The sequence below is a fragment of the Gavialis gangeticus genome, unplaced genomic scaffold, assembly GCF_001723915.1.
Source record: "Gavialis gangeticus isolate Ggan-Ray unplaced genomic scaffold, GavGan_comp1, whole genome shotgun sequence".
Lineage (NCBI taxonomy): Eukaryota > Metazoa > Chordata > Crocodylia > Gavialidae > Gavialis > Gavialis gangeticus.
Genome location: NW_017728992.1, coordinates 105,016,368 through 105,024,972, shown reverse-complemented (window position 1 = coordinate 105,024,972; position 8,605 = coordinate 105,016,368). Strand labels below are relative to the sequence as shown.

At 40.3% G+C, this 8,605-nt stretch overlaps 1 long non-coding RNA gene across 1 annotated transcript in view; it reads left to right on the top strand.

The window, feature by feature from the left end:
- Positions 1-7,586, top strand: part of LOC109299645 — a 14,275-nt gene extending 6,689 nt beyond the window's left edge. The window contains exons 2-3 of the long non-coding RNA XR_002097944.1: positions 5,169-5,171; positions 7,576-7,586. This is a non-coding gene — a long non-coding RNA (uncharacterized LOC109299645). The remainder of the gene's footprint in view (positions 1-5,168; positions 5,172-7,575) is intronic.
- Positions 7,587-8,605: the final 1,019 nt, after the last annotated feature.

Genomic DNA, 8,605 nt, shown 5'->3' with positions numbered 1-8,605 from the left:
AAAGGGGTTTGCTAAGATATATTTCTCTAACTATTCAGTTGGTCTACTAAAAGATACCAGATTGACCCAAAGAACCTTGCCTGCCAGTGTCATGTCCCTAGACGAACACGGCTACAACCTACACCCCTAGCACCTGTTCCCAGTCAGCTGACCAGAAAGAGGCAGGGCTCTGGGCACATCTAAGTTCTCTGGCAGCTGCTGGAGAAGAAGCTCCTGCAGGAAAGGAAAGAAAGGCTCTGTGACAATTTGGCTGCCTGAGATGCTAGTACTACTGTGCTGCTTACTTAGCTTTTTTAATGTAAAGTGGTGGACCAGATTGAGGCTGAAGAGGAGGAGGAGACCTCATTGGGGCACACTACTGTGTTATGTAGAGGCCCCAGCATCAATGAGGGTGTGTCTTAACACACACACAAAGTCACACGTCACAAGTTTTGCTTCAGCAGCTTGAGGTGCAGTTTCCCAAAAACCCCTGAACCCATCTCCTTGAAACCTGACAGGCTTTGTGGCCTCAGCAGGGTTTACCATCCCAGCTGTTATCATTCAAATCAGGCAATAAATTATAAAGTTGTAGGCATTTTCATGATTCCCTATTATAGCCTATGGGCGAAACATTGAAACACAATGAAAAAGTTTCCACGAAACAAAATGGAACAGTGCTTTGAAACAAAATGAAACATCAAAACTAAACACAAATTGAAATGGTGAAATGGAAGTCAAAACAAAACAGTGCTGTTTTGCACAGCCCTAATTCCCAGTCCCCTCATACCAAAGCCCTTAAAGTAAGCATAGCAGTTCAGAGCATGTGCCAAGAAGCATACTTGAGACAAAGAGCCTGAAAATAACTCTGGGTATGTGCTGAAGGTCATACTACAATGCATACCCTGCCTAATTTCTGGGCTTGAGTGCATGTGCTGAGAGAGAGCAGGTTGGAATGTGTATCCATGACACTCCTGGGCTTCCCACAGAAGTAGTGTAAATGTGTCCTATGCTTCAGTCGTTCATCTATACACTGGAGATAAGAACATTCATCTATCTCCAAGCCACGATGTGTGGATAAATCTTTTGATGACTGACAGCTACTCAGATATTATGGTGATAAGGACTATGCAGATATAGATAGCACCAAAAAAAAGAAATAATGGAAAGAGAAAAAAAGCAGACATGTTGGAAAGCAGCTGGAAACAGACCCCAAAATGATTGCACAGTCGATCTGATCCCTTTTTGTGTCCTCTGATGATTCTGCAAGGATATGCAGAAGATTCTCTCTTTGTTCAAATGGCAGGGCTGTTCAGATGTTCTGTAAATCCTTGAATCCAGTTTCTGTTGTTGTGGCTGTGGGGAGAAGGGCTACGAGTCTTATCCTGGTCGCCTCACTCCTGTTGCCATGGAAGTGGAGGAATAGAAGTTTGTTCCTTCACACCGGTAAAAAAAATATGACACAAGGGAGTACACTGCACAAGAGAGCTCTAGAGTGTGTGCTTCCTACTTATTTTCAGCCAAAACTTGAAAGAGTCTACAAGATATGTTAGGTCTGTTGCTGGTCTTGAAGCAGGTGAGAGATGACTTTATAAATTATATTTAAGTCTAAATATATATAAATCTCAGTGATCAGATTCTAAATCATTCATAAGAGGGAACTGGATTACAAGTATGTCAGGGTGAGACCGCACCCTAGGGCCACCTAGAGGGTTCCAAGCACTTCCCCTACTCGCCTGCCATGACTTTGATGTTGATAGATGGGGGAAGCAGTTCCCTGTAGGTGGTCCCAGAGAGGTCATAGCCCTGGGTCTTTCTTTGTGGGGCTTCAAACCTCCCCTTTACCCTACCCTTACCACATCCATGGCCTGGGAGAGCTCAGTCCAACTGTACCTTTCCCCAGGATGATCTCTTCTCACCTGCGAGGCCTTCCCCAAGTGGGGTTGGGTTTGTCCAGCCACCAATCACTCCTGGATTGATCCTTAATCATCAGGCCAACCCACGAACAAAGTAAACACACCCCAGCTTGGGATGACGATAACTCAAAAGGTCCTTCACTCTCGGCGAAGGCATTCAGTATCTAACGACAAATACAGGGGACTCAGGCTCCCAGGGCCCTTCTGCCCCCCTGGGATGGAAGAGAGACTCGTCATTGGCCCCTCTGCTTACTCTTCCCAGGGACCCACAGGTTAGGAGTTAATTACTCCTGTTCCCTGGTGGGAGTCGCCCTTTCCCTGCCGGACTCTTGGCCAGTTGCTGCCTGCTCCTCTTTTTTCACCCAGCTGCCTGCTGGGTCTTGGTGTCACTCACCGCCCTTCCCCACTGGAATACCTGGCCGCTCCCACAGAGTGTGGTCTTCACTCGGAACTGTGGAGATGACCTTCCTCTTCCTGCCATGCCCCTCTGGTCAATTCCGGCTCCTCAAACCCAGACCCAGAGTTTTCCCTGCTGGGCTTCCCTGCCAGATGCTGGGGCTTCTTGCCCTGTGCCCCACTCCACTGATCCTACCTGGCTCCACCACCTGTGGCTCCTCTCCGGCATCCTGCTCCTCCCTGCTGGGGCTCTGCTTCCCTCCGCTTGGCTCCGCCTCCTGGTCCTCCCCACCAGCATTCTGCTGTTCCCCGCTTGGCTCCGCTGTCTGCCTCATGCTGGCAGCCTCCTTGTCTCCCTCCCAGCAGCTAGGTGTCTCCCCAGCTGCCTTTTGAGCAGCCCACTCTGCTCTCAGGCTCTGGCCCCAAGGTTCACCGATCCGCAGGCTCAGGCACCTGCAGAGCCGCCAAGTCTGCATTGGAGTCTTTTCCCAGCTGCTGCTCATCCTGGTCCCTGCAGTAAGTATTGGGTCTCATCAGGCAGGTTCCTGGGACATACTGGGAGGGGAGCTTCTGTCTCCCCCACAAACCCCAATATGACTCTGCTGCTACTCCTTCCTTTTAAAATTAGGTTGTGCTCCACTGGTCTAAATTGAGAATGACGAGATGGAATGTCATCTTAGGTATTTACTCATTACTCTTAACTCCCCTTATTTTCTACTCTTAACTCCCCTTATTTTCTGTGTTTAAATCCATGCTGTAATATTACTTTTGTCTATAATTTAAAGCAACTGCAAAAGTCAAGATTCATTAAAACCTATGTCCTGAAGTTCACAGCAGCCCTGGTAAATGTGGCATTTTAATTTAATCCTGTTGTAAATTATAGTAGCAGCAAAATTTGTGGTACTATTTAGAAGTATCCATCAAAGTTTGTATTGTGGATCATGGGGCCTGGATCACTTAATACTGGTAAATCCAAACCAGGGCTTACTTGATGATTATGTCAGTTTGTGCAGATTATTTTCACCTTTATATATATATCTCACAAGATTTATCTCAATGTGAACTGATGAAACTGTGGACAGACAAAAAGGTCAAATGCTTTTGTGATTTCCCCACCAAAGACAGGAAAGTTCTAAATCAAGCCAAATAACTTGTTCCTCTGCAGGTGGGCAAAAAACTGTAAAAGGGAACAGCTGCAGCAAAAATAGCACAGGGCACTAGCCAATGGTTTCATTTCTATATGGGTCCAGACAGAGGTGTAACAAGCAGGGTCTGCAGTCTGGAAAGGCAGAGGCAGTGGGTACTATTCTTGGATCCCTCTAAGGAGGTACCTGGAGCCGGTGCCCTGGCTGACCACAGATCACTATGCTAATACAGCCACAAACATCAGCTTCCCCAGACAGGGGATACACAGTGTGCACAGCCCTTTAACAGCCCCTTCTAATCCTTTCAGAGTCAGTGGCCACAAAAGAGATGCTGACTATGCAGTCATTATACAAGCACTAAATGACTGCGCATTAACCTGATTTACTGCACAGTAGTGCCAATGGATAGCTCTTTTGTGGCTCTGACTGCGCAGCAGTCATACCACACTACTGAGCAGTAGCATCACATCACAGTTTCTGCCATGCAACACTACTGTGCAGTAGTCTTGAGCTACTGTGCAGTCAGCGTGTCACGTAGATGTGGCCAGCATCTTGTCTCTTTATGCAGACATCATGTGATGAATGAAAGTGGAGCAGTTCTTCCTAAAAAAGGTGAGAGCCACACCTCAAAAACTGTAAATTGCAATGGCAAAAAAATGGCACCACAAGGGTTAGCAATAACTTTTCCACTGCTTGTATTTTAACAGAAAAATCTAGTGTTCTCTCTTTGGAGAGAATACTGCCATTGTCTAGCCATTCACTCTGACCCTGATAACCATCTTCATAAGAGTTAACCACAAATTTAACTCAGGCAAAGAACACAACATATATTATCTCTATGAAAGGGAGGGACTGTTTGTGATTTTTTAAAAGAACATTTTATTGGTTTTGACCAATGAACTCACTCCTATTAAGTAATCCATCCAAGAGTTTCCATGGACTGCTATGTGCTTAAATGTATCATGCTGCTGGGGTGACATTTTGGCCTTTTTGAACTTCCAGTAACTTCAATAGGACCAGGATTTCACCAATAGACTTTTCCATGCAGGAAAATGTTTTAAGCTTCCATAGTTAAAATTTCTGAGTTCCAGAATTTCTATTTCAGAAATGAAATCTGGCCTACAACTGGACTAATCTGAAGTGGAGTGAGCTACTACTTGCAGCAGGAGCTGCTGAGTTCTATTAACTCACCGTGAGACCATCTGTACCTTTCTTAATTTCAGTCCACCTCAATTTAACAATCACTAAAACACTGGAGTAGTATTGACTTTCCTCATAGGGGTGCTGTGAAACTTAATTAATTTATTGTTTGTGTACGACTGGGAGTTCCTCAGATCCTTGATCCATAGTCCATTGAAATCAAAGGAAAGACTCCCAATGACGTTAGTGGGCTTTAGATCAGACCAGAAAGGCAACAGAAAGATCCAGAGCCTTATAACTGTATTTAAAAGCATGGATAAAAAATCAGTTCACATGATTAGCACTTGTTTTTCTATATATTTTAGTAATGTAGAAATCTCTATATATTTCCAATATCTTTTCTGATATGCTTAGAATATGCCCTATACACTATGGTAAGTGTTAAGTTGTAGCTATGGACAATGTTACAACTAAAATACAATATTGAAAATTTCTTAATCCCATATTTACACTTCATTAGTAAATAAGGATGATGATAATGGATTCCCATTAGCTGGACAAGGCTATCAAGAAGCCTTTAAAAAAAAGCATGTAGATTGTAACCAATGTAGTCAATTAGGTAAAACACTAGCATTCTTGCTGTAGGATAGAGGATTTTTCCCCTTAAGAATGCAGAATGAAAATTCAGGGACAAAATATAATGAAAATAAGGGACCATATGCCTATTAAAGCAAGGATATTGAGGGTGTGTCTCAAATCCTGTGTGCTGTTCCATTCACTGGTATATTATCATGTGTCCTATTTGTATAAGCAACAGAAGAACAGAATCACTGTCTAGATTTTCATCCTTTATGGTGGAATTAAAGTTTAAATCTTAACATTATTTCAACACTTTCTTTTTTGTGGTTTAATATTTAAAACTGAACACCGCAAATCAATACATTTCCGGACAGGTTCACCTGAGATATGGCTCCTACAGAATAAGAATGGATTTTTATTCTTAATTGTTAACCCTTGCTCCCTCTTCAGTGGTAAATCCAATATCTAGCATCCTGAAGCTGGTCCACTGTGCTAATGAAAGGAACACAGCTAACAATACTGGTGGCAAAAATTACAGCTCAAAGAAACGGAGATGAAAATCTCTCTCCTTCATATTGTAGCTTCATCAAAAATGTCTTTCCATCATCACTGCTGTCTCAATAGCTTTTCCTTCCCTGTCTCTTCTCACTTTTTCTCTCTCTTTCTTTTCTCTTACATAAGGTGCTAGCAACAGTGGAAGCAAGAAAAGTCCTCTATAAAGGCAGAATTCTCATTGACTTTTGAGAGTTTCATAGTTAGATTCGAGATTTGGGCCCAGAGCAAATCATATTCCAAACTCCTGTGCAAAAAACATTCCTGTAATGATGAGAATCTGGCAATGACTACAGTCCCAATCCCATAATGTTGCTGGTCTTGTAATGAAAAGACTTGGACAAAGATCCATGATTCTCAGGCAGAAACTTTAAATCCACCTGAGGATATATGACCTGGGGTTAGGTGAAATTTTCATTCATAAATTAGCAAATTGGTTTTAAGAAATGACCAAAACAGCAACAAAGAAAAGTTCTGTTCCAAAATCTGTGCTATTTTCTTCAAAAGCTTGAAAAATGTTGACTAGAACTTATTTTTTTGCCTTTTAAAAATAACCATTCCACCATAACTGCAGCCTGTAGTCTGTTCAGGCTACTTGAGTTGCAATTCTGTTGTATTCCTGTGGTTCTTATACTGGAGTTAAAACAGATATACTGCTAATCATTTAGCCTGAGTTAACCTTAGTACCACAAATATTTTGTGATTCCCATATCTCAGGGTAAAATTGCATATTTTTGCGTTAAAAAGAGATCTGTCTTCTGATATGAAGAGAAATTCAGTCTCTCATTTCACTGATTTCATAATCAGACAGCATAAATCACAGTTAACCTTTTGACAAAAATGTTTTAATTAATGCATATTTAATTCATACATGACAAGATATAGAAAGAGATATATAATGAGAGGCAGTCTGGTCCTGAGCTATAGAAATGAGCCACATATTGAGCTTCAGAAGTTTCTGAATTGCAATCCTGGATTCCTTATGAACTTGTATGGACTTCGGCAAGTTATTTAGCTTAAGGCCATGATAACCACAATGAAGGCAGTGGGGCTTTAATTTTCACAGGCAAAATTAGGCATGTACTTTAGTGCCTTGATGAATCAAAGTCATCATACCTCTGTTTCATCTATAAAATATGGGAAATAATAGTTACCTGAAAGGCTTCTAATGAAAAAAGATGTCATTCATTTTTTTTTTAGGTTGAGTAGTTAAATTTCCTAAATTCTCTGGGTGTACTTTTGTTTTTAGGTTGAGCAAAAGAGACCAAAAAAAAAAAAAAACCCTGGGAAAAAACCCCCCAACAACTTCACTCCCATGTAATGATGTAATGTTAGTGATGTTTTTGATGGTCCAGTTCAACAGAAGATCTACAGCATATAAAGATTTCCCTAGTGGCTGTTGTTGTTGTTGGTTTAGATCTCATCACAATTCAATACCCTTATTGCTCTGGTGCTTCACAGATGCCTGTGATACTGTTTTTTCTTCCTTTGCTGTTTTTTTAGCAACTACAATAAAAAAAAAGGCAGATTAAAAAAAAACCTAGTAAAGCTACCAACATAAAACACTAAAAGCAAAGGGAAAAAATCTCAATTAAGAGTGAAATGTACCGTATGCCTTCTCCTAATGCATCATGTGGAATTGCCTTTGTGACTATCTTAATGTTCCCAGTTGTACCTGGATATATGACGTGATAGAAATAGTCTCATCCTAAATTGTAATTTTTTTTCATTATTTTCTGTCAGAATCTTTAATATACTTTTGGTGTGGATTTTATGTGAGATATTATATAGATAAATCAGAGGACTGATAATTAATGAATCCATGGACATCCTATACTACAATCGGTTTGCAGACCAACTTTAATTAATAGGGCTGAGTTTTTAACCTACTTACTTTTTATAAGACTTATTAAAAGATAAAAGTGATGTATGGAGAGTCACTGTCTTTGAGCATGTGCTAGAATCCTCATTTGCATAATAAAAGAGACAGTGCATAAGCATAATAGTAATCATAAATGTATATTAATGGAGACATTTATAGACACATGAAAATATACACCATGTAAGGAAAAATCTTGGTTATTAATGTTGACAAATTCAATGCAGATGATGTTATGTATGTTAATATTATAAATCCTTATTGTTATGAATGGACTTTTATTAACATTGTCATTATAACTCATATGCTGTCAGATCCCATGAGAAAAAGAAAACATGATGGCAATACATAATGGCAAAATGGGATTGTCACATTTATATTAATGTCAAGTTCAAATTAAAATTAGTTCTAAAATCTGTGACAATGGCATTGTTACCTATTTAAGTAATAATTAGCATTCCAGTTAAAGGCTGCTGGTGAACTGATATTGAAATAACCTGCTTCAGTAATTATGTATGGCACTTATTTGATGTCAGAGTGAATTAAAAGGAATCTTCTGAAGTTGTCATGATTGGACCATGCATAGACAAATTGATATGCGGGAAAATCCATATGCAAATTTTCTGCCTGCGAACAGGCTGGTCCCAACTCTTGTTCTACCAACTCTTATTTTACAATGTTACAACTCCAATTACTAAAAAGTAGTTACTTCTATCTTACATATATTGAATAGTCTGATTCAAAGATGCTTTTGGACTCTTCCTCCATAACTTTTCACCACAGATTCACTCTACTTGGGCTTGCTAATGCAGCAAAAGATTTGAAACAAGGAAAGCACTCCTGTGAGTAAAGCATGATAATTCACCCATCAGATATCATAGCTTTCTAGTCCAAGATAATTAATATTTGCATACAATTATGGTCCATGTATTTGGGTCTTGAATGTCAGTGGAACTTTGGCTCAAAATAGGGGAAAAAAACTGTTGCTCAAAAGTCATGTAAATTAAAACTGGTAGTGTTTG